This window comes from Periplaneta americana, chromosome 7, assembly GCF_040183065.1.
Source record: "Periplaneta americana isolate PAMFEO1 chromosome 7, P.americana_PAMFEO1_priV1, whole genome shotgun sequence".
Classification (NCBI taxonomy): Eukaryota; Metazoa; Arthropoda; class Insecta; order Blattodea; family Blattidae; genus Periplaneta; species Periplaneta americana.
In genome coordinates this window covers 147,238,744-147,265,934 of record NC_091123.1, presented here as the reverse complement: position 1 = coordinate 147,265,934, position 27,191 = coordinate 147,238,744, and the positions used below count along the sequence as shown (strand labels likewise).

The following is a 27,191-nucleotide window of genomic DNA, read 5'->3' as shown; positions in this document are numbered from 1 at the left end:
CGTTGGAATGTTACTGTCGATCAAGAGTTCCAAGTATGTTCATGCATGAGCAGTCTGTTTATGTGAATAATTCGGAGGCCATATGTGTCGCTTTGTGGTGATTATTTGTCGTTACGAAATATTGATTGAGAATGAGACTACAATCTATAGTCTTCGGATATGAAGCGCGTGCTGTGGTTCTTCTCCTTTATAGCTACAAAATGTTTTTAATAGAGAACGGAATTTAGGCAAAAACCTATTTTTTTCCCTTGATACATAGGGGAGAGTAGGGTAGTATCGGACATCGGGTAATATCGGACAGTGCGTTTCTTTCATCTACCACCAGATGCTAGTACCTGAATGACATGTTTACGTTTCTGTATGCGACATCACAGAAACGTAACCATGTCATTCAGGTACTATAATCTAGTGGTAGATGAAAGAAATTCACTGTCCGATATTACCCGATGTCCCATACTACCCAACTCTCCCCTACAGGCTTAAGATTTAATATTTACATTTTTTCATAGAAATATAGCTATAAATAAAGGGGTTTTATAGTACCTAAAAATGCATATTTCGACGTTAGTGTCTATTTTTAAGTTTTGTTTTATTTTTGCATCATTTTTCGTAACTGTTTTTCTTAACAACCTGTACCGTTTACAATCCAAGACGGATAACAACAACTCCTTCCTAGCGGTGAACAACACAACAGAGAAGTACCTCCGGACCACCCTTACAATTTTTCAGTCCTAAAATTCCAACTTTCAGTCGGCCTGAGTAACGTAGTCGGTATAGCTCGAGGTTGCGGGTTCGATCCTGGCCCAGGTCAATCGCATTTAAGTGTTCTTAAATGCGACAGGCTCATGTCAGTACACTTACTGGCATGTAGAAGAACTCCTGCGGGACAAATTATTATTATTATTATTATTATTATTATTATTATTATTATTATTATTATTATATCTTCTCTGTCTGTCATGAATTCAACACAAACTCGCTGGGTTGTACCCGAGTAAGCATTCTCTTACATTCCAAGACAGATAACAACCCCTTCCTTTTTTCTCACCATTTGTAAGTACAGCACTGGGCGACACAATAGCCACAATGGGTGCTGATCATCTACCGGGTGTTCATTTCAAAACGTGTCATGACGTCACTGTTGTGAGTCAGCAATTTGAAGCGAGTTTCAGCTTTTATGTCAGAGAAGTTGCCTATTAATCAAGGCGTTCAATCTGAACTTGAGAACGTGTACTGTATAACTTGAACGTCGTAGCAATAGATGGCGGTCTGTAAAGTCTCTGTGCTACCATAACCTCTTTCGAACTGTGTTTTGCGCGGGCAAGTCGTACGCAGGGTATTTGTTATCATCGGTTGCGTACGGCAACATTCCACAATACAAATCAAATGCTCCGTGTCCATGTTGACCGTCCAAGTTAGTGTCAACAAATACGTAAGTAATCGTCTTAGCCCTCTCCCCATATCCCAACAGTAAGAAAAAAAACTCACCTCAGTACGTGTTTCCAAACAGTTCACATTCCTGCCACTACAGGTGTTACCGTACGTTTCGGTACGTACTCTTCAGAATGAACGCCGTACTTGCTAGGCAACTTCTCTGGCACATAGGTAATACGCCTCTGCTGAAGTGTAGAAAGATTGAATTCTCTAGGCTCATCGGCTAGCCACATGACGGCATACAGCGAGTCATGACACACTTTGAACTGAACACGCAGTACTGTGAAGCAAACTATGTGATTGGTGAATGAAAAACATTAACTTAAAGACAGAATGTCTTCGTTTTGTGTATGCATGTGCACCCTTGCAAAATGTGAAATGTGTGGAAGTTTCTTTTAATCCTAGACTTTTGCATTAACATTGTAAATGTTGAACCTTATATTAGTGACGTTCTTTAACAAAAAAAAAAAAAAAAAGTCATTTTTTTATTTTATAGAGCGTAAATAAAGGAGTTTAAGAGCCTATTTTAGGCGCCTAAAATGCCACTTTTCAGGGCCTAGAATTCTGTTCTCTAGTTATTATCTCGTACGATGGGCTCAAGCGATCAGCTACAGGAGGGAAACCATTCTGGACACACGACGCCCAGAACGACCACATGTTGAAAATCTCACAGTTTAGCTCCTTTCTTCGTTTTTTTGTAAAGTGATTTAAGCTCGGAGGTGGGTGCAGTAACAATAGTCACAGCTCGAAGAGGGCTGCGAAGTCTCCCGTATTTTATCCGCATTTTCTCCTGCCTCTCATCTCACGTATTTGATAATGTTTTTCCTGTACATTCATAAAGATTTATTTATTTATGTATTTATTTATTTACTTATTTATTTATTTGTTCGTTCGCCCGTCCGTCCGTCCATCCGTCTGTCCGTCTATCTATCCATCCATCCATCCATCCATCCATCCATCCATCCATCCATCCATCCATCCATTCATTCATTCATTCATAAAATAAATACTAATAGTGCTATGATGCTATTGAAGGTTGTTTTAATTAAATATTTTTTTGTACGATAGTGCGTAAACTTGCATTTACCCACTGTTATCAGTGTGTAGAGTGAGTCTTTAAAACACTAGTGCGTAAAAGAGTAAGTAATCACTATAGGCATAGCTATTCATTTTGCGCACTACCAAAGAAAATGTATAAACTTCATTCGGTAAAAAATTAATGCATTCTCTCGATCTTTCATTACTTAAATATTACACGTAACTCTTACAAGCAGACCTCGGAATTTTAGGCACTTAAAAGCTAACTTTTAGACACCTAAAATAGGCCCTGAATTTATTAAAATAGACACTAAGGACATGGATTTAGGCACATAAAATTACTATTAATACTATTTAATGCAATTAAAATATAATTTCTATCCACACGAACTACAGTAATTATAAAATGCAATTAGCTATAAAGTGACAAAATCAAATTGTGGTTAGAAATTTTATTTTTGTGAAGTCTTAAATTAAAATTAATCCAGTCCCTACCATCATATCCCACCCTCAAATCTATTTTAATATTGTCCTCCCATCTAGTCTCGGCCTCCCCAAAGGTCTTTTTCCCTACGCGCGGCCTCCCAACTAACCCTCTATATGCATTTCTGGATTAGCCCATATGTGTTACATGCCCAGCTCATCTCAAACGTCTGGATTTAATGTTAATTATGCTATGAGATTTGTTTTAAAATACTTTTGTCTATAGTTGTGTATAACATTCCTTAAAGATAAAACATGACAGTAATGCCACGATGAGACGATTTTGGCAATCATTTTCAAAATCTCTCTAGTTTTCAGTTTGAAAAGTTGGCAGCCGTAGCTTGAAGGCATAATTACTATTCGGAATTTGCCACTTGATTTTATCCTTCTTTGAGATTGCAGGGCCCGGATTCCTGTGCAAAATAAAATAGTAAAATATGTATGCAAATATGCATGAAAGTTTAAAAAATCGGGGTAGGCTATATCGAAGACAAAGCCGCAAGTTTTGTGCGCTGATAGAATTTCTGCTAAGGTAAACGTCAGCAGTGACAATCAACACCTCTTCTTTCCAGTTAGCCTGGTATAGACCTATCTTCGCTGTACTGGGACTCCTGGAGTAGCCATCTGTCTGGATTGAGAGTAAACATGTCGGTTGCTATAACAAACTTAAACCTCGTCCTCTATCGTTTGCTACCCGTTGCCCTAGAGCATGTATGTAACAGATAACTCATCGCTATGTTAAAATCGGCAGAACTTTGAAGAAAACAACCGCCAGGATCGCCACCCGTCCGTCATAAACGAACATAAGATGGCAGTACAGTCGCTAATGCAATTCAAATGGGAGTTATGACGTGACTCCTTATGTAACGACTAGATGGCAGCATAGTAAACCTGACAAAAGTTGTTAACCTCAAAGCCTATAAGGCCGACCTATCTGGGGTATATATGATCTAGGCCGTTGCTTATACGCCTGCTCCCATTTGCTCTGCATATGCCTCTACATTGTCAATTTTCTTCCTTCACCCAAATTCACTCGCGCATTTTTCTAATGTAACTGGTCGACTGCGATTGTTACTTAATTTAGATTGCATCCCTGTTTGCTACGAATCGTTTGACATCACAGCGAATATTCTAGCGCTTTGCATTCTCGAGTTACACTGCCTCGACTGCCGCGCGACCCTCCAATTCGTATCTCAGCTTCCCCCTCCCCCGTATCGCTACATGACTTCACCCGTTCCAACTCAAGATCACACTGGATGCATTTATCTTTCGTCTGTTTATCGCAGATTACTTTATTGGAATAATAATAATAATAATAATAATAATAATAATGATGATGATTATTTATTTTAGCTGGCAGAGTTAAGGCCGTAAGGCCTTCTCTTCCACTCAACCAGCAAAAAAAAAAAAAAAAATATATATATATATGCATGAACTTACAAAGAATTCAACAATTTGATTTAGATGAGAGTTACATGTATACAAGAGTTATTTACGAATTGAACAACAAAATACTATGAACTATTAATTAAACACTGAAATAAACTGTGTAGCAGAATTAAGCTAAAATACATAGAATGTTAATGTATTTCAAATAATATTAGATAATAGACAGAGATTATTATGAGACAATTTTGAAAATATAGCACTATCAGGATGATGTCTAAAGAAAGAAGTAACAATGTAGTCAGTGATAGTTTAAATCAGTATGATTGGAGTGAAATGCTAGTAAGGTTATCTTTTAAGCTGTTTTTGAAGGTGTTTATTGTCTTGCAGCCCCTAATACTTTGTGACAAGGAATTCCATTGACGCGAGGTGGATACTGTAAAAGATGATGAATAACAAGATGTTCTATGAAGAGGTATACTTAGCGTGCCACAGATAAGTGCTCTGGTATTTACGTCGTGGAATATGTTTTGTAATAAAATTTACAAATGATGGACGCGACAGTACTGACCTAGAAATGCGTTGTTTGACTTTTTGGAATGACATCCTAGTACTGGACCGAACTTATATAGACATATTCACTTCAGAAAAGTATGCATAGTTACATGCGAAACAGATTAAGACAACAAACTTCGTGTTTCGTGACAAAACTTAACTTATTCTTTGGTATTGCTGTACACGAGAGAAGTCATCCTGAGATTTTCATATGTGTATCCTTCACGTCTTATCAGTGAATGTTCTTTCTATGTGACGTGACGTGATGTCACTGGATAATAATATGACAAACACCATACGTTTTCTTACGTGTAAACTCGTCTTCTATTTCCTCTTCTCAAGGGACAGCTTCTTGACATTTTCTCATATTGCTATATAGCCAGGATTCATATCGTGAAATTACATAATTTATCAATTGTAAATTTGGCTATACTGTAGGTTTCTGAAGACAATATTGGTGAAAGAGGGACTAAAAGCTGCAAAGAATTATTTAGTGTCGGTGCCAAAACATTTCTAAGCTATTGAAATGCTGGCAGCGTCTTCAGCATTCAGAATACCGAACACTCTTCTCACTTAAGAGAAATTTTTCGCGTAACATTCTGCAGTATCTTACCATCAACCACATCGAGTCACAACTGGATGAGAACATTCATATGAGCTCCAAAGGGGGATAAATTATGTTTTTTTTAATCGAAATTATTAGTGAAGGATGCAGTTTACGATAAAATTTCAGAAATATGCATGTAATTTAGAGTTTTCCAGAAATATGCAGTGTCGAACACATTATATAATTGTTGTTTAAGGCATGATTTACAAACATCACTTTTGCAGATTTTTAAATTTGCTGTAACTGATGCTTTTCCAATTCACTGCGGGCTAAAGCAGGGAGATGCACTATAACCTTTACTTTTTAACTTCGCTTTAGAATATGCCATTAGGAAAGTTCAGGATAACACAGAGGGTTTGGAATTGAGCGGGTTACGTCAGCTTCTTGTCTGTGCGGATGACGTGAATATGCAGGAGAAAATCCACAAACGATTAGGGAAAACGCGGAAATTGTACTTGAAGCAAGTAAAGCGATAGGGTTGGAAGTAAATCCCGAAAAGACTAAGTATATGATTATGTTTCGTGACCAGAATATTGTACGAAATGGAACTGTAAAAATTGGAGATTTATCCTTCGAAGAGGTGGAAACATTCACATATCATGGAGCAACAGTAACAAATATAAATGACACTCGGGAGGAAATTAAACGCAGAATGAATATGGGAAATGCCTGTTATTATTCGGGTGAGAAGCTTTTGTCATCTAGTCTTCTGTCAAAAAATCTGAAAGTTAGAGTTTATAAAACAGTTATATTACCGGTTGTTCTGTATGGCTGTGAAACTTGGACTCTCACTTTGAGAGAGGAACAGAGATTAAGGGTGTTTGAGAATAAGGTTCTTAGGAAAATATTTGGGGCTAAAAGGGATGAAATTACAGGAGAATGGAGAAAGTTACACAACGCAGAGCTGCACGCATTGTATTCTTCACCTGACATAATTAGGAACATTAAATTCAGACGTTTGAGATGGGCAGGGCATGTAGCACGTATGGGCGAATCCAGAAATGCATATAGAGCGTTATTTGGGAGGCCGGAGGGAAAAAGACTTTTGGAGAGGCCGAGACGTAGATGGGAAGATAATATTAAAATGTATTTGAGGGAGGTGGGATATGATGGTAGAGACCGGATTAATCTTGCTCAGGATAGGGACCAATGGCGGGCTTATGTGAGGGCGGCAATGAACCTCCGGATTCCTTAAACGTCAGTAAGTAAGGAACATGTACTTCGCATTCGAATGCTAGCTCAAATGATTTTCTCGCTGCACACCAGCGGGTCATCCGTGGCAGAATTTTTCAAATAATTTATTATCTCTCTGTTCTTTTGCAGCTAACGTCTTTAAAACTAATATATTGTATTTTTTCGTTTTTATTGTAGAAATAAACATGTTCGCAGAAGCAGTCAATTTTCGTGAAAATTCGCGACAAATTTACTGTCATAAATCAGTCACATTTATAATAAAACTTGTATGTACGTTTTGCTGCAACTCTAAAGCCTTGGTTTTTCTGAACCGACGCATGCGAGTTGCGAGGCCCGTCTCTCACAAACCGGACTTTACGAGAGATAGTGAGTGGTTACTATAGCTGCGAGATGTGAGGTCTGCGCACCTCGCAGCTATCGAAACCACTCACTATCTCTCGTGTAGTCCGGATTTGTCCGCCTCGCACCTCGCATGCGTCGGTTCAGAAAACCCAAGGCTTTAGTCGTACTTCGCGTTTATCGCTAATAAAAAATCCCGGCTCCGAATATGTTTCTGAACTTCGGTGCGTGATAGTGAGCGGAGTAGAGATACAGCCCGAGACTATTTTATTTTCCTCTGCCTCGCTTCGGAAGTATTGGAAAACGTTAAACGCAATATCCTGTGCTTGTTTGTGTAAAACAACACGTTTCAAACACTCGTTTTCCATTTCAAAAATACAAAATAAACCACTACTGCAGTAAGCTATGGTAAAATAACTACGAATGCAACATATAAAGATATAAAAAGCGCCGAACTGAATAGGACAAGCTCTTCAAGCAGAGTGAAGCTGATTATCTCGAGTAGCACGCCATGATTTTCTATGCTACCGGCGCGTTTGTAACTCAGTATCCTTCGTTTCTGCACCGAAGTGGATTAAGTAAAGTAGGATACAGTGTACTGTATGTTGCCTATCTATAGGAACTCTGTATTCTGGAATTCGACATCCTATAGCCAATGACAGTGGCATCTGTTGCTAAAAATTATTTTGTTTGACACATGTACAGTTTGGCCCAGAATAAATTATACCGACACGAAAGAACATTATATTTAATTCGGGGGAATATCTTGACACGACATTTATATTAACCTAAATAATGATTTAAAATTAAGAAAAGCATGGTTTGATTTGAATATTCTCTCTCTTAATAATGGTTTAAAATTAAGAAAAGCATGGTTTGATTGGAATATTCTCTCTCTTAATAATGATTTAAAATTAAGAAAAGCATGGTTTGATTTGGATATTCTCTCTCTTAATAATGATTTAAAATTAAGAAAAGCGTGGTTTGATTTGAATATTCTCTCTCTTAATAATGATTTAAAATTAAGAAAAGCATGGTTTGATTTGAATATTCTCTCTCTTAATAATGATTTAAAATTAAGAAAAGCATGGTTTGATTTGAATATTCTCTCTCTTAATAATGATTTAAAATTAAGAAACGCGTGGTTTGATTTGGATATTCTCTCTCTTAATAATGATTTAAAATTAAGAAAAGCATGGTTTGTTTTGGATATTCTCTCTCTTAATAATGATTTAAAATTAAGAAACGCGTGGTTTGATTTGGATATTCTCTCTCTTAATAATGATTTAAAATTAAGAAAAGCATGGTTTGATTTGAATATTCTCTCTCTTAATAATGATTTAAAATTAAGAAAAGCATGGTTTGATTTGAATATTCTCTCTCTTAATAATGATTTAAAATTAAGAAACGCGTGGTTTGATTTGGATATTCTCTCTCTTAATAATGATTTAAAATTAAGAAAAGCATGGTTTGTTTTGGATATTCTCTCTCTTAATAATGATTTAAAATTAAGAAAAGCGTGGTTTGATTTGAATATTCTCTCTCTTAATAATGATTTAAAATTAAGAAAAGCATGGTTTGATTTGAATATTCTCTGTCTTAATAATGATTTAAAATTATGAAAAGCGTGGTTTGATTTGGATATTCTCTCTCTTAATAATGATTTAAAATTAAGAAAAGCATGGTTTGATTTGAATATTCTCTCTCTTAATAATGATTTAAAATTAAGAAAAGCATGGTTTGTTTTGAATATTCTCTCTCTTAATAATGATTTAAAATTAAGAAAAGCATGGTTTGATTTGAATATTCTCTCTCTTAATAATGATTTAAAATTAAGAAAAGCATGGTTTGTTTTGAATATTCTCTCTCTTAATAATGGTTTAAAATTAAGAAAAGCATGGTTTGATTTGAATATTCTCTCTCTTAATAATGATTTAAAATTAAGAAAAGCATGGTTTGATTTGAATATTCTCTCTCTTAATAATGATTTAAAATTAAGAAAAGCATGGTTTGATTTGAATATTCTCTCTCTTAATAATGATTTAAAATTAAGAAAAGCATGGTTTGATTTGAATATTCTCTCTCTTAATAATGATTTAAAATTAAGAAAAGCATGGTTTGATTTGAATATTCTCTCTCTTAATAATGATTTAAAATTAAGAAAAGCATGGTTTGATTTGAATATTCTCTCTCTTAATAATGATTTAAAATTAAGAAAAGCATTGTTTGATTTGAATATTCTCTCTCTTAATAATGATTTAAAATTATGGAAAGCATGGTTTGATTTGAATATTCTGTCTTTTAACACTGCTAAAACTATAGTTATTCCTTTTTCGTTAACTAGTAAATGTTATAAAATTGCCTAAACATTAAACTATACGATTTTGATTATTCCCCAGTTAGTTGTAGTTGTCCAATAATAAATAAATCTTCAGAGGTTAAATATTTCGGAATTGTTATTGACAAACATCTGAAATGCGACAGACATATCAATTGAGGCAGTAAGAAGCAAAGGGATGTAAGTGACATTTATAAAAAATGATTTAAGTGCATTCAGGGTAAACTAAAGCATTTGACATTTCAGTGGTAAAGGGATATATCTTCTAACTATATCACACATTAATATTTAAAATTAAAACTTCACGGAATTTACGAAACCTTAGTAACTTTTAATGATATTTTCTCGCAAATAACTTAAGTGCACTCACACCCCTTTTCTTCTGACCGCCTCAACTACCTTTGCAACAAATTACGTAGAATTATACATATATTATTTTGCTGAATTACGAAAATGGATATACTTAGTACAATGTACCTTGCCCTATTTCAGTCTTTAACTCAGTAGTCTATGATAGGATGGGGTAGTATTTTTAAAATTAGCCTCAATGCACTAGATATATTACAGAGAAGAATAATTAAAATATGTCTAAAAAACGTATTGATTATCCTACAGAAAAATTGTTTTTAGAATTTAAAGTTTTGAAAGTACATAAAATTATATCAATGTATTATTAAATTTTATATAAATTGCATATATTTCAGATCATCCTACTCCTACTGTATATGTCTCAATACAATTATTAGACAATATAATAGTTTGTGAGAAGTGATGATCCCGATAAGTATGAAGTATCGAAGCCAGATGGAAATGGGGCTGAAGCTCAGTCAGTCAAGATGGGCCTATGCATTAACTGTAAGGGACCCGAGAACAGGAAAGAGAGGCCAGGGCAGACTGAGGCGGCTTTGTCCAAAGAAACAGGAGAAACAGTACGGTCTAGAAGAGAAAAACAACGTGAAGAATGGAGACATATGGAAAGAAGAACGATTCAAACCGTAGCAGTGTAAAATATGATTAAGGACCGAGCATACAACTTACAAGACGGTACTCAATTTCGAGTCGATCAGTACTTTGTGTTTCATATAAGTAAAGCATTTGAGTGCAAGGCATTTGTCTATGTATAGTGTATATTTTACCGTTTGTAGTATAAAAACCGAAGGTATAAGCAGAGAGTATTGAATTAACCAGAAGAAAATAGGATGAGCAGGCAAAAATCTCAATTGGATTGACTCGTCAATTGAGAGTAATTGAGCTAGTCCTGTAACAGGCATTAAAGGAGGCGCTTGCCCTAATTGGATTTCATGGGCTGTTCTTATTCTTATTCTTACATAACACACTATGTACTGTGGTCTTCCCTTAACACTTAATTTTTTCCACATAGTCTCCACGGCGATTGAGGCATTTGTGTAACCGTAAGACAAGTTTTTCGATGTCACTCTCGTAAAATGTGGAGTCCTGACCGTTGGGTCAGCGTTACACCTGAAACACCGCATACAGCTCCATTAATTGTATTGTATTGTATTGTATTGTATTTATTTAGATACATTCCATGGTATTCGTACAGCACAACTAGAATATGGAAAAAACCTTAATAGTACTATAAAGTCTTAATTATAGTCACAGTCCAGTTGAAATATATACAGAAGAGTTTTGCGGTATAGTCTACTAGTACAACACAATAAGTATCAATACTTACAGTAATATAAGACAGAAATATTCATGAAGCGTTGTTGAATGTCATGAATTCACCTACAGAATAGAAGGCGTGAGAAATTAGGCCCTAAATAATCTTATGTTTTTAGTTTCATTTTTTATTTCCATAGGGAAGCTATTAAAAATGTTTACTGTCTTATAATGCACTTTTTTTTGATAGCACGATAGACTTGCCTATGGAGTATCGGTATGGAAGTTATTTTTGACGCCTGTTTATGCTATGAACTGTTGAATTAGTTACAAAATTTTCACGATTTCATACGAGGAAGATTATTAGTGAAAAAATATAACTTACTGACAAGCCATAGACATTATTTGTAGTTTTTTTTAAAATAGTTCTACACGATTCCCTAGATTTGGCACCTATTATTCTAATTACTCTTTTTTGTAGTAGGAATATAGACTACTGTTACCATCTGTGGAATTTCCCCAGAATATTATTCCAAAACTCATTACCGAATGGAAGTATGCTCCCTTTTCTAAGAAATCAACCTGCAACACAGCTTTCTGGTCCCAGAAGACAGTAGACATCACTTTGCCAACCTGGTTCACGACTTTGTATTTCTTTGTTCGCGAGGAACCTGGATACTTCCACTCCATGCTTGCTCTTTTCGTTTCTGATGTGTGATGGTGAGTCCATGTCTTATCACAAGTGACAATGCGTTCAAGAAGGTCTTATCTGCCAGTGACATATTGTTGCAAGAGTAAAGGCTGGTTCACAATAAACCGGGAACGAGAACCGGAATGACAACGAGAAGCAGACGACGTGAATATGAAAATTTTTTATTCACAATAAACCGAGAACGTAGACGACTATGCATATCGATATGCATGTCAATAACGATATGTAAAGTCGATATTACGCATTCTGATGTTATTTGTGTATAATTGACCAATGGCGTTCTCTCATGAGTACAAGGCAGCCAACATAAACACAGGTTAACCAACTTCGAAATTTCAACTGAAACATTTCATTAGGTACGGTACTATAGATATGCCCATGCATCTTTATTATCACAACCTATTTTTAGTCTACCATAACGTAAAACAATTAGAGAAGAAACATTTGTAATAGAACAAAAATGAACACAACAGTAGTTATTGAATTGAAGCATGAATATGTAGTGTGTAATACAACCAATACAGTAATAAAATATGATTCGCTTCCGATCGGTGTTCAAAGATGCAGCTATTGAAAGCCACGTATTCTCCTTCATTTTCTCATCTTTATACGAGGCGCGCCGCTTATCGTAAACTTGAGGATTTTCCTCAACACTCAATATTAGAATCTCATCAAATAAAACTTGCTCCATGATGCACAGCACAGAACAAAATAATGCATAGGTTATGTCACGGTCTTCTTGCTACAAAATATATGACGACAAAATAGCTTTTAGATGGCAATAGAATGAATCTAGTGGGCTGTGATCGGAAACGTGAACGCCAATGTTGAAACTTGGGCAACTCTCCGTTCCCGATCCCGGGCTCCGGCAAGCTTTTCGTTAATTGTGAATGCTCACATTTAAATGTACACATTTTAATAATTTTACCGTTTTCGTTTTCGTTCCGATTCTCGTTTCTGGTTTCTTGTGAACCAGCCTTAAAAGTCAATCTCTGAGCTTTGTGGTCTTTAGAAAGATTTCTCGTGACCCATCGTGCACGCACTTCGTCTGAGAGGACACACGACAGCAACAGAGAGGCAGATGAATAAAATAACACCACACCATGAAAGTCTCCATAACGATTCAGACGCTTCTGCCACCGGAAGGGAAAACTTAAAAAAAAAGTATGTATGTATGCACAGTGTTCTGCCCAAGAGCAGGTCTTTAACTGCAAACCCAGCATTTCCCTTTCTTGCTTTCCTCTTAATCTCCCCATATAATACTTTAATGCTGTCTATCAACTGATATCTTTTACCCCGAACTCTTGTCCCATTCACCATTCCTTAAGCATCCCAAATTAACAAATTAGGCCTACACCAAAATAATTAAAACAAAAAAAAAATAAAGTAAAAAATAAAATAAAATAAAATAAATAAAAAGCCAATCACTGCACTCACACACCTACTGGCACTTATGCCAGAAATAGTGTCATACACAGTATGTAAATATATATGTATTGTTATTTATGTACAATGGCTGGAGAGGGCATCCTGCGCGTGTAAGACCCTAAAACGGCCTCTGGCTCAAAGCCAGTAAAGTCAATAAACATCAACATCAACATCGTGAAAACCCAACTGCCCAATAATGCAGCTAAATGTTCCACGTGACACACGCAAGTCACGCGTAAATTCCGCTACCATTGAAATCAGTTCTTGTAAACCTACTCCTGGGACGAGCCTCGTAGAAAGGCGACGCACGGGCCGCTGTGGGTCGCGGGCCGCGCGCTGCCCCCGCCCGGTCCAGCACAGCAGCTCCGCCTGCCGGCGCGGCGCATGGCCCGCCAGTCCTCGGCCGAGTCTTGCGGGGACCTGACGCTCGTGGAGCCGGCCGGCTGTGGCCCGAGTTTGGTCGAAATCGGTTCCCTTCGCCACCTTGATTGTTTTCGACGACGTCAACACTGATGGTGAGGCTGCTAGTGGCTTGCAGCCGTGGTTCTCAAATTGTGGTCCGCGGGTGGCGCTGAGGCGAAAGATCCAGAGCTGCGAGAATGGGCTCCATGCGAGGAGTTGTGACTAACCGATAGTTGTGCTCAAGGATGGTGTGACCAGCGCCGCAACCAAGCTGTGAGTATTACAGTGCTGCTTGGTTATGTTCACTTGGACCTTCCCGGACTCTGCTTTGTCGGGAATTTATTTTATGAAGTAGGAGCACGTGCAATGTGAAATTTCTTCTCCTCGTGATCTCTACAGCTTTAGTTTAATAATACAAATATGTGCTAATTACTTAAAGTGGATTTTAAACGGGGAAGAAGTTGGTGTAATCAGAAGTCCTCTGTATTGCTATGACTAATGTAATTCAGTTCTCCTTTCCGTGAGGCATCTGAAAATGCCTTAGAACTTATGTTCTAGTAGGTCTGTGCTCTCTGTCTAATTGTATTGTTGGATACGTTATTCTTGTTGAAAGACTCAGAAACGTGCAATGTGATGATATATCACCAGTAGATTAACTTATGTTATCATCGCGAAGGACAACGATTCAGCCGAAATTCGTGGCACCGAGACTACGAGGTAAGCACTGGCAAGGTCCTTTTTCAACACTGAATTATATTATTATGTCAGATTATTATAAAATTAGCTTTCATATAATTTTGTTAACATTGCTAGTCGCGAAGAATGCGGGAAAGGTGTCGGCTACGTCAATTAATTGTGGAGTGTATAATGTGACAATAGGAACACACCGCCTAGGAGAGCTTTTCTTCTGCATCTTTACCTTCGGAATAGACATTGCAATGGGTGACGAACACACCACTGACGTGAATGTCAATACTAATGTAAAAACATTTCCTTTTCGCATGGCTCGAAAAAATGCTGTTGTAGTGACATTACTCCTGATTCCATATCAGGAGCATCATTTCAGGTTTTGCTTTGGGGGACGAGATTTTCTTAGGGAAAACCTTGTAGGATATATCACATGGCTTACCCCCTTCCCATTTCCTTTGAAATGAACTATTTCTCTTGCAGTAAACTGGAGTAAACTTGACCATAAAAAAAAAAGATTTAAACCGTGGTATCAGATGAATTAAACACATTTTTAAATAATTATTTTTCCTCCATTTCTTAAGTATTTTTCATTGTTTTAAATTACAAATAGGATTGATATCATTATTTATTCTTTGTAGTTTTGTGATAAAGTTTATACCTAGCTCAGAGCCAAAGCACTTTTCTTGTTTTCATACATGGACCTAGTTTTAACTTCTTATCCTACTTAAGTTACATGCTAAGTAATTTACATAAACTTGCCGTTAATATGACGTAGGTGCGAACAAATGAAGAGACAATTTTATTTATAAAACGCCTTAATTTAAATTACCGAAAAATATAGTTGTATTTACAGTAGGCAGATGCAAGTATTTATGGAGATTAATTTTATAATTTGTGTTACTTAGTAGGCCTATTGGTGTCAACGGAGATTGTTGGAGATTATTTTGTATCCATGTCGGAGATTGGCCAGCGGTCCCTATCCTGTGCAAGATTAATCCAGTCTCTATCATCACACACTATGAAGTACATAGAGGCCCTATTATTTATTTCATATTATGAAAGAGAAAGTTATATTTTAATCATAAATCTGGTAAGTGATTGCATTTTACTTACAGTTAGAATTAGGAAACCTCATGTATTCTTAATAGTCACCCGGAGCATCCCTAACTGTAGCATTGCACATGTTTCAATATTGTTTTGCAACATTTTAAAGCGCTTGTGTGTTAAATATAATTGCAGGTACCTTATAAAAATCTTCCAGAATCTGCATTAGACACTGATAATTGAAAAGCTCTATAAAACAACATAATAGTGATGATTCACGATTGTATTTGTATTTCGCTATTAGGCTCCCAGTTCGTAATTTATCGCTGTTGTTTTATCTACACATTATTAATTGTAATAACTTAATTACTCAATATTAATTTAAAAAATAATTGTATATCTAAAATTTCGTGATTATCGCGACCCACATAAATATCCGGCTCTGCAACAGTCAAGAACCACTAATATAGCAAAGAGTGACGCCTTGTTTTAATTTGAGCAAAGTATTAATTTGCTCTTCTTTTATTTCTGATACGTTTATAAAATTGTTATGTTTTAATATTAAGATTACAGTTCTCAGATTTATTTGTCCTTAGTAGTACTGCTGAATTACTAATTTTGTTAATCTTACACTCCGAGAGTGGACAGTCCCCCTCTGCCCACCCCTAAATGATGCCACTGTTTTATACAAATGAAATAGTGTGTCACATAACATTTTTATGCGCCCCTAATTTATATTCATTTTAATTGCGAAACGTGAATGTTTCTTCACTTTCAGAATGTCAGAAGTCATTAGACTTAGGATTTTAGGCCCGTAAAAACCAACTTTTAGTCGTCTAGAATAGGCTCTAATTTGATTAAAATGGGCAATAAGAATAGAGATTCAGGCACCTAAAAATACAATTTCAGGCAGATAAAATACGATTCCATAAAACTAAAACGTGTTTCTATCCATTCAAACTGTAATAACTATAAAATGCAATTAATTAGTGCGTATTAAACATTATGGTAAACAGTGACAAAAGAGTGAAAAGTTATTATGGCTAGAAGCTATTTTTGTTATGCTTTAAATTATGAATAAATTATTGAATTCATCAGCCTCATAGCTCTATGGTTTCTGGTACACTCGTATAAGTATTAATGTTACAATTAAATTATTTTGTCAATGAACTTCAGTTAACAGATCCATAATTCATTGCAGTAGGCCTACATAATAAGATTTTCTCTAAATTTTCTATTGTGAAACGTTGCATTTCCTTAGACAGAACCACTTTATAAAACGGACAGTTTTTTTCCAAAAATACCGAAATAATGAGTGCACATTTCAATCTAGCAACATTTATCATGCTGATTTCTTTGAGGAGAAGTATATCCTCCTCATTCGTCACATTCCTACTGCTTGCTCAAGTGCTTAACAAAACCAGTCACTTTCAAGAAATTTCTTCATTCCTACAACCAAATTATTTTAAGGTCTTTGAGCAAAATCCACCGCATGATATTCAATGCTTTCTCTTTCATTCCTACACATATTAACAGAATTTAAATAGTCTTTTTAGGCTGTAAAGTCTTAAAATAGGTAACAATGGGAAAAATAGAATTTTAGGCACCATAAAACCCTTTCCAAACGTTGATATTTTATATAGAACTTGAATATATTGAACTAGTTTCAGCTTATCTCTATCGATAAAAAATAAGAATTTAGCTTAAAATCAGGGATTTACTTATTATACTATATATATATATATATATATATATATATATATATATATATATATATCTTTGGGATTGTATCAGTAGGCCGTTTACTACTGTTGAATTTCTGTTTCTATTGTCATGTATTATACAGTGCATGTATTTTATCTTCCTCCGCTCCCGGATGTAGAGCGGACACGGCAGTACATAGTGCAGCTGTACACAAGGGAATGAGGATATACTGTAGATGACTTGTATTCATGTAATTGATTCAGATTTTTGTTTTTCTGTGCATGATACTGGTTATTAAGACATTGATGAATTTTGATATATAGTCCACGAGGTTGTTTTGAAACGTTTTGCCTCTTATTTTTCATTTGGAAATGGGTATAGATATTTGAGTAAAACAATAAGTGGTAACTTCCTACAACTTTATTCTTAATATCCTTATAATTATTTCTCCATGCAGTCGCTCTGTCGATTAACACATCTCCCTCAACGAGAGACCAGTTTCTTGATACCATCACTGTAGAATATTCCACTTTAACGATAGAATCACAGCCTCAATTCTGTCTGCATTGCATCACCAGAATCAAGGTACAGTCCTCTCAGGTGTACTCGTACTTGAAGTTTTGGGAACAGATACAAATCTGATGGCGCCAGATTGGGACTGCACTTCATTTCTAGAATGTGTATGGTCCGTCCCAGGAATCTGTGGAGTAGAAAGATGAAGCAAAATCTCTACGCAAGTAGTATGTGGGAGGGCTAGGCCAATGACTGTTCTGAGGGGGAGGCATTGCTTGAAAGAAGCGAGCAATCGCTTGCAGGAGAGGATTTTATTTCTATCTGAACTCTACCTTCTACCACAAGCATCTTACCCCTTAGCAGATCGAGCTGATGCTGCCCGCAGTACACTCCGGCACAGATAGAATCCGCCCCCATATGCGCGATTCCTGGGACGAAACAACTCCTATGCGCAAGTGGTGAGTGGAGGGGGCCAGTCCAATCACCGCTCTGAGGGAAAGCATTGCTTGAAGACGAGCGTCTAAAATGCTACTGTATGATCACTTTCTGCCGCGCCCTTCTTACCCCTTAGCGGTCGCGAGCAGATGCAGCCCGCAACACACTTCTGTACTGATAGACTCCGCCCATTCGCTTCTCACCGGTCCCACCCAAATGCGTCGTCATTACAGATTTCAGAAACGGCGCAAATCGCAATATAGCGAACGTAGAAGCTCCACCCACGACCCCTTTCACTTTTCTCCTACTAGCTCAACGTGATAGGCAAGTGTTGTGTGGAATGCACATTTATTATGGGTGGGGATAACTTCCCCTACTGGCGTTCGCTATATTGCGATTTATCCCAGAAACGAAGTGTAAGTCGCACCAGGTTCGTTACAAACACGAACAGATCTACGTCAGTACTGATGTCTACACATTCACCTCCATAAATAACCTTCGTTCTCCTGTGAATGTCAATCGGAACCACATTTTCTGCCGTTACAAACTTTATCACAGCACACTGCTTCAGACGCACCAACATAGTGCTGTTATATGCCGCCATGTTTCAGACCAGAGTCCGTGAATATCCAGAGTACCGCAATTCTTTACGCCGGCAAATGCCGACAAATCAGCCATTGTTATTTCAGCGTGGGCTGTGCAGTATACATACAGGGAACGAAAGTAATGTGATGCGAAAAAAAAGGTCATGTTGTGTTCCGTACTGTTTACAGAGAACTGAAAAAGGCGCAAATTTGTTATCACTGTCACAAGGCGAAAGAAATAAAGAAAAAGGAAAGAAGTGATTATAAATTTGGAAAGGAACGATCCACTACCTAAGCGAGCATTACATTTTAAGATTAATGAATGACTTTATCTTGTTTTTTTCTCCCCAAAAATTTGGCCGCAATGATTTTCTAAAACTAATCTAGAATTTAAGTTGTTGTAGCCATGATATTTCTACATAAAACAAATGAAAATTATGTATCAATCAGGGAAAATGTCAAATTTCATCATCTTATCCTTTTAAAACCAAACAGTTCTGAATTCAATTCTAATCACGATTTGCCAGAATGCCATAATATAGTTTTTAAAGTTCTGAATTCATTCTTCAGAACAAGATTGTATTGTTTAGTTTGATTGGAAAATACAAAGAAAAGCCGTAGAAATCCTATTAAATGCTGAAGCCAAAGAGTGGGCAAGAGGAATGCGGTTGGAAATGTTTGGATTTATTACTTGTTTAATTTGCAACATTGTTGCTTTCATTTACTACTTGTAATTTATTTCCATTTATTAGTTGTAATTTATTAAGTTCATGTTGCTGTAATATATGTTATGTGTATGAAGGAATGTATTGAACACTTAATTAATGTATATTTATGCTGTAATAATTATAAAATGAAGATTTTGTATATTAGTATGTTAACTGACAATAATGTTCTAAAGTATATGAAGATCCTTTAGAAGTTGTTGCTATTCAAATTAAAAATATCTTACTTTTATATGAAATATTCCTATCCCAAGCGTGTTGAAAAGGAATAACAATGGCGGCAAATTCGATGATTGCGCTACTCTACTACACGGACTCTGTTTCAGACTGTAATTCAGAGCTCTCTAGAGGCAGAGGTATGGAACTTACGTCAGTGAAGCAGGAAAGTTAACTGAATAGAATGTATGAAGCTAGTACTTCGAAATACATCAACACAAATAATTAGGAGGCATTACTTTTCAAAACAATCGTAAATTTTCAATCCGGCATTTGGAATTGTGACTGATGGAAACCATGAATAACCCGAATCAGTTTGGACGGACACAGGGTTTCAATCTGGGACATTAGGTATTTCTACAATGAAGAGTACAGTAAAACCTAGTTAATCCGGACCCCGATAAGCCGGACTTCACTTAATCCGGACAGGTAAAAAAACTATGAGTTTGGAAAAATTAAAGAACTTTGTTTTAAGACTTAGGGCCTACTGCTATACATTAAAACTATGGAATTCAAATAATCACAATATTTTCTAATGATGTATAGCAGGTCCGTCGACCACGTCATCATAATCATGGGTATCACGTAGGCCTATGTACTGCGTTTTATGTATTGCTTCACATTTTATTGTATTGTGTATTTAGGCCTATGCCCTTTAAATACACCATAATAAAGATGTTCTGTTGCTATAAACTACTATTTAGGTCAGGCCTGTAGAACCCGTAAGTAGGGGAATAATGACGTCAGCCTCACTCCACTTCTATTGGGGATGATCGACTTCTAGGTAGAATTGTTGACATTTTTGCGTGTGGAAGGTCCATCAGTGGCAGCACTGTAATTTTCAAAAACGATTATAATAAAGTCATTGTATTTGTAATGCGTTGTGTCGTTTCAAAGTTTACAATTATGCTAGATTTTCTGTCGGTAGTTTCTTTGAGATTTCTTTGCGCTCAACCTGCTTTAGATTTTCCAAAACTTTCCTCCTACCATCACCTACGGAAACATAAATTTGTAACATTTAAGTAATGAACATTGAAATTAATGTAAATGTCACTATTCATTTCAATACAAAATGAACACAACGAGCGATGTCCTTAATTTAATAATATAGGCCTATAAATAAATATTCAATGTACATCCATAACAATGAACTTACCCGGAAGTTTGACTATTGCATAATTCTTAATATGGGCTTTGTTTAAATTTCGTTTAATATTGAAATGACGAGTAGAAATAAGTTGGATGGGACGCAGTAAATAAGCAATTTTTTCGTCTTCTTCAACAACAACGTAATCATATTCCCACTTCCTTTGGAAGTAGTATTTCTTCTCGGGTTTAGATTTTGCCATGTTCCAGTTCTCTTCAAACTGCAGTACGTGTATTTATTTATTTGTTTGTTTGTTTGTTTGCCTGTTTGTCTATTTATTTATTTGGCTGCAGTGCTTTACAGTGTTGAATGACAGCATTGACCTCCGGTCATATAGCTATCACTCACTTATCAACATACAGTTTATATAAGTAGATCATATATATATGCACACATACATTGTAAAATTTATTTTACATGCCTTTTAACTTATTTATTTCCCTCATTCGTATTTCTCTTACTTTCCGAAGGTATGTTCCTACGGATTTTATTATCTGTTCATTTGTAAATCTTGATAGCGTATTGTGTACCTGCCGCCGCGAGAATGAATGTGATACAGTCGAGCGCAACTAGAACGCAATGACCACACTGATAGAAAAGGTGGGTGGGTTAGAAGGGGTACGAAGTAGTCGCTCTGAGGAGCTACAGTTCTGCAGGTCTGGTTTAGGTATTTCAGTTAATCCGGACTTTCGATAAACCGGTCAACTTATCCCCAAATTAGTGCGGATTAACGAGGTTTTACTGTAATTCGATCAAGTCAATGGAAAATGTTGAATGTATGTAAACAAAAGTAATACAACGCACGTTGCCAGTTATTCTAATTTCGTACTTCTCCCAGTACTTACTTACATTTAACGGCAACTCATAGATCCATTGCTGTAGTTTCAACAAATAGTTTCATCATCTGAACTATTGAGGACCAGGATTCTTTGAAATGCATGCTGTAAATCTATGACACGGGACTCCTGGCGTCATTTCGATTCTGATAATACAATATTATTTAAAAAAAATGGAGTTAAAGAATAGTCTCTTGACAGTTACATACTTTCTTGGGAATCCCAAAAGTTCTAAAGTAGGCCTATTCTGTAGAGTTGACGAAGAACGTTGCAGTAGATGGAATGCTACATGTTTACTTGTTAACCATAGAGCAGTCTTATTCTTTATGCGGGGCGGGTGTACACTAAAGAGTTTGGTGCTTGTTGCTTTGGAAGAGCAGCCCGTACCGAACTGCAGAAAAGTTTGTCCGCCGCCTACTTGTTTGGCTCTTGGGACGACGTTGAAAACGCATGAGGCCAAAATGAGTTACCCCTCCATCTTCCAGGCACTTCCGACAGTAAACTCACGTCGTTTTGCTTCCTATTCTTTGTTTTTATTTATGTGTGTTGACGACATTACCACTGTTACTACCTACAGAAAAGATAGACTATATAGCTTATTATCTTATTGCAAGTGCTGTACAGCGTGCCAGCTGTGGGGGTGGAGAACTATCGTAAAACTGCTCTTTAAGACACACAGTGTATTCTTAGAATATAGGATTACTCTACTAGGAATTTCATCTGACAAGGAAACAGTCCACAACTTCAGGTGAAAACTCGTTTCGAAAGTTTGCACATGTGTGAACACTGTAAGCAAATGCGACCTGCAAGAATTTGGCTCATAATAATATAACTGTAAGACAACATACTTGTTTAAAAACAGTAAAAATGTGTTATTTTACTGGCAATTGATTAACCTCCATACTCGTCGCTAACGAAGGTACACTTTGCGCTACATTGGAGTTGTTCAGGGGCTACTAAGTACAGCAGTATGTTGTATAACTGTTTGAATGTCTGTAAGGAATTCCTAACTTTCTCTGTGTTAATAGAAACATAGTAAGATATAGACAGACAGTGATGTGTGGCTTTGAGAATCACTCGCTTTGTCATCCTTTCAATTACACACAAGTAGGATTGCGTGGAAGTTAGTTTACAATCCTGGCACTATGATGTTCCATCCGTGTCAATACTTCTACTAATAGGAGTCAACAGTACCTTTGCAACCGCAGGTTATTTATCACTATCATTAAGAAGAAAAATATTTGAGGCCAGCACATGTCAGAGAGCTTCAAATCGTTTTCTAAAGGAGCAACTTGTAACGAGTTCTGTCAATTTGTTTTGTACAAAAAAAAAAATCGACAGTTGCATAACTTTACTATGCTGTATATCTTTATTCTTTACGTAGAACTGTGATCGTTCCAGGAATCTGTGGAGTGGAAAGACGAAACAAGACCTCTGCGCAAGTGATATGCGGGAGGGCTAGGGCCAGTGACTGCTCTGGGGGAGGCATTACTTGAACCAAGCGAGCAATCGCTTGCAGGAGGGGATCATTTCTATCTGAACTCTACTCTACCTTCTGCCACGAGCATCTTATTCCTTAGCGAACTCGAGCTGATGCTGTCCGCAGTACACTCCGGCACAGACAGACTCTGTCCCCATATGCGCGAAGTTACTCCGCAGATTTCTGGGACGGATCATAGTTAGCTATGGGTGCGATCACATGTCAACCTTTGTAGAAGGGTTGACGAATAGCGCTGGGAACAAAGAGGACAAGGGGAATATAGGGAGAACAAAGAAATTTCAAGGGAAAAAGAAAAAAAACGAGATGAATAAGGAGAACAAGGAGGATACAAGGAGAACAAGCAGAATACAAGAGTAACAATGGGAATATAAGAAGAACAAGATGCGTATAACAAGGAAAATACAAGGAAAACAAGAGGAATAAAATGAGAACAAGGGGAATGCAAGGAGAACAAGGGGAATGGAAGAATAACAAGTGAAATAGAGTGTGAAAAATGGATATACAAGGAGAACAAGGGTAGTACAAGGAGTACAAGGGGAAAGGGTAAACACAAAGAGAGTAAGAGAATACAAGAGGTACAAGGGAAATACAAGGACAATAAGCGCAATACAAGGAAGAAAAGGGGAAGGCAAGAAGCACAAGGAGAATGCAAAGAGGACAAGAGAAATACAAGGAGAATAAGAGGAATAGCCTACAGGAAGAACATAGAGAATAGAAGGAGAATAAAGGGTGTTGCATTTGTATGTGCATCTCCCATATTTAGTGTTGAGAAATGTACCTAGTTCTATTGCAAAAACCTTAAGCAATTTTCACGTTTATAACTAATTTACTATTTGCTAAAATGTCAAAGTAATATGTTTATTTATGACTTACTGAAACTGTCACTGTTCCCCTCATTGATGTTATATTATATATACGAGTATATGTGTGTTTTTTTTTTAATTTTTTAGTTGGTTATTTAATGACGTTGCATCAACTACTAGGTTATTTAGCATCGATGAGATTGGTGATAGCGAGATGGTATTTGGCGAAATGAGGCCGAGGATTCGCCATAGATTACCTGGCATTCACCTTACGGTTGGGGAAAACCTCGGAAAGACCCAACCAGGTAATCAGCCCAAGCGGGGATCGAACCCACGCCCGAGAGCAACTTCATACCGGCAGCCAAGCGCCTTAACCGACTTAGCCACGCCAGTGGCCATGTGTGTGTGTGTGTGTGTGTTTTTTTTGTGTTTCTGTGTGTGTGTGTTTTTACACATGAAGGGTACAAGGACAGAACCAGTTTTGTCCAATTTTCTTCGAAAGTGAGTTACGCGTATTGTGTGTAGTAGGATTCAATGTAGTTTAATCCCATGGATGAAATACTGTGGTGATTATTTGAAGAGTCTAAGTGCTATGATAGATTTTAGATTTGGCATACAATCGAAAGTATAGGCTATGCTAAAGATGGACTTTAAACTGCTCTCCTGAACAATTTTCTGAAGTGGATTGAGCTCGTTCTTTTCCTTAATATATGTTCGTAATCCAGTTTTCATCTAGCGAATGCCTTAAACATACCTAATGCATAACTCTGTTCTCTTGAGATTCCCTTGCTTGATGTAGGAGGACGAGACAATGTTCATAATTATTGCTCTCCAGATCCACTTGTGGTTCAGCAACCTGGCTACTCAAAGTCAAGTTTATGCTGTTTTGGAGCCTTTATTTCTGTTTACTGCTAGCTAACCTTTCGTTTTCAATACCTAATCCATGTCCGACTATTCAAGATTACTTCGGAAAGCTTTCTTATCAATAAAACACCGCCCTCGTCCGGGTTTGAACCGCGAACCTCCCTCATCTAATGGCAGGCATATTAACCGCTAGGTCGCCCACTCCGTGTAATGTAATACGAAGGTGAAGCTGTGAGCTCTTGTGTATTACTTGGCGCCTCGCAGTTGGTTTATTTGCATTGCTGTGGGCTTTCGTCGCTATTCCTGAGGTTTCCACGCCGGAAAATGTTTGGGAAGCACTGGTTTAAAACGTTTATAGCTGTAATTAATAGTCTCGTCGCTGGGAGCGAGCGAAATAAAAAACCGCGTAGGAAACTCGTGTCGTTATTAGCGAGGCACGTAGAATTCTACTCCATCTCTAGCAATGCTGACACCAAGATTACATTTATCGTCCTCCTTGCCTCTTGATCTGCAAGCGCCCATCATGTGCCGCAGGATGTTACAGCCAGGGACGGATACTTCTTTATTTTTTTCTGTTTAATTTACGAGTAAGTCTTAAATTTAATTGGGTTTTGCGGCGTGCTGTAGCTGTGGAGATATCCAACGTTTCGTACCTGAGTATCATTTATCAGGGAAGACATGGTAAAGGAAAATATACAAAGTGGAAATAATATGCTGTAATTGTGCATGTTTTAACTTACTTACTTACTGGCTTTTAAGGAACCCGCAGGTTCATTGCCGCCCTCACATAAGCCCGCCATTGGTCCCTATCCTGAGCAAGATTAATCCAGTCTCTACCATCACCCACCTTCCTCAAATCCATTTTCATATTATCTTCCCACCTACGTCTCGGCCTCCCCAAAGGTCTTTTGCCCTCCGGCCTCCCAACTAACACTCTATATGCATTTCTGGATTCGCCCATACGTGCTACATGTCCTGCCCATCTCAAACGTCTGGATTTAATGTTCCTAATTATGTCAGGTGAAGTATACAATGCGTGCAGCTCTGTGTTGTGTAACTTTTTCCATTCTCCTGTAACTTCATCTCTCTTAGCCCCAGATATTTTCCTAAGAACCTTATTCTCAAACACCCTTAATCTCTGTTCCTCTCTCAAAGTGAGAGTCCAAGTTTCACACCTATACAGAACAACCGGTAATATAACTGTTTTATAAATTCTAACTTTCAGATTTTTTGACAGAAGACTAGATGACAAAAGCTTCTCAACCGAATAATAACAGGCATTTCCCATATTTATTCTGCGTTTAATTTCCTCCCGACTGTCATTTATGTTCGTTACTGTTGCTCCAAGATATTTGAATTTTTCCACCTCTTCGAATGATAAATCTCCAATTTTTATAGTTCCATTTCGTACAATATTATCGTCACGAGACATAATCATACACTTAGTCTTTTCGGGATTTACTTCCAACACAATCGCTTACTTGCTTCAACTAGAATTTCCGCGTTTCCCCTAATCGTTTGTGGATTTTCTCCTAACATATTCACGTCATCCGCATAGACAAGAAGGTGATGTAACCCGTTCAATTCCAAACCCTCTGTGTTATCCTGAACTTTCCTAATGGCATATTCTAGAGCGAAGTTAAAAAGTAAACATGTTTTAGCAGCAACAAAAAATTCTAATACAATATTAGACCCAAATGAATACTTTTCCCTAAATGTTAAAACACAGTTTTACTCGATAACTACTGTCTACGATTATGATGTTTATTCTAAACGTTAAATGTTAAAACACAGTTTTACTCGATAACTACTATCTACGATTATGATGTTTATTCTTATCAATAGAGAAAGTGATAAGTAATTATTTAGCCTAACCCTCTGCAGTTGTTAAAATGAACGGTTTTCTTGCACATTTAATAAAAGGTTTAACAGATATCGTTATTTCCTGCTGACAGGAAGTCTGTCAACTTTATTGCAGTGATTTAGGAACGGAATGCTGCTATTCAGACCGAGTACATGTGAATGGCGAAATTGCAAAACGACTTAAGTCCACATTTTGGGGGTTTTGAGTTGAGAGCATGATTATGTTACTTTGTGCTACGGGCATCATTTAGTGGCAGAATGAGTTTAATCCGCGACTATTGTATAGTTTTTCTTAGCAGCAAAATGTTTGGTTAAGGGGTAAAACGACTTTAGTGCTGGATTTAAGTTGTTTTGCCTATCAAGTGCTGAAGAAACTTACATAATATGTAATTTTAATCATACATTCAGCTGACAAAATGTTTGTCTGTTGTCATTGGTAATTCTTTAGTTTGAGAAAATTTAACACGTTTGAAGAACAGAGCATGAAAATGAAAAACAATATGCTTAGTAATCGTGCTAAACTTGTAGCTGAAGTAAAAAAGTATTGCAAAATGGAGCCAAGTTAAGCATAGAGACAGAGGATTTTCTCGCTGTCACATTTGACTACATGAAAAATATATGCTTGCCTGAACACCAGTTCAGGATATGTAGGCCTACTACTATCGCCAGCTTACCGTCCCAACTTTCTCTATGCACAACATGAAAAACTACTGAAATGTTCTTTTCT

At 36.9% G+C, this 27,191-nt stretch overlaps 1 protein-coding gene and 1 pseudogene across 2 annotated transcripts in view; one reads left to right on the top strand and one right to left on the bottom strand.

Moving 5' to 3' along the window:
* The window catches only part of LOC138702798 (uncharacterized), a 52,457-nt pseudogene extending 33,928 nt beyond the window's left edge, over window positions 1–18,529 (bottom strand).
* Window positions 1–27,191, top strand: part of LOC138703552 (protein artichoke) — a 399,724-nt gene that overhangs the window by 161,304 nt on the left and 211,229 nt on the right. The window contains exon 1 of one of the 2 annotated variants that reach the window (XM_069831513.1): window positions 13,551–13,812. The exons of the other annotated variant lie outside the window; for it this stretch is intronic. The gene's annotated coding sequence lies outside the window, so the exon portion shown is untranslated. Of the gene's footprint in view, window positions 1–13,550; window positions 13,813–27,191 lie in introns of those variants that run through there. 2 annotated transcript variants of the gene reach the window in all.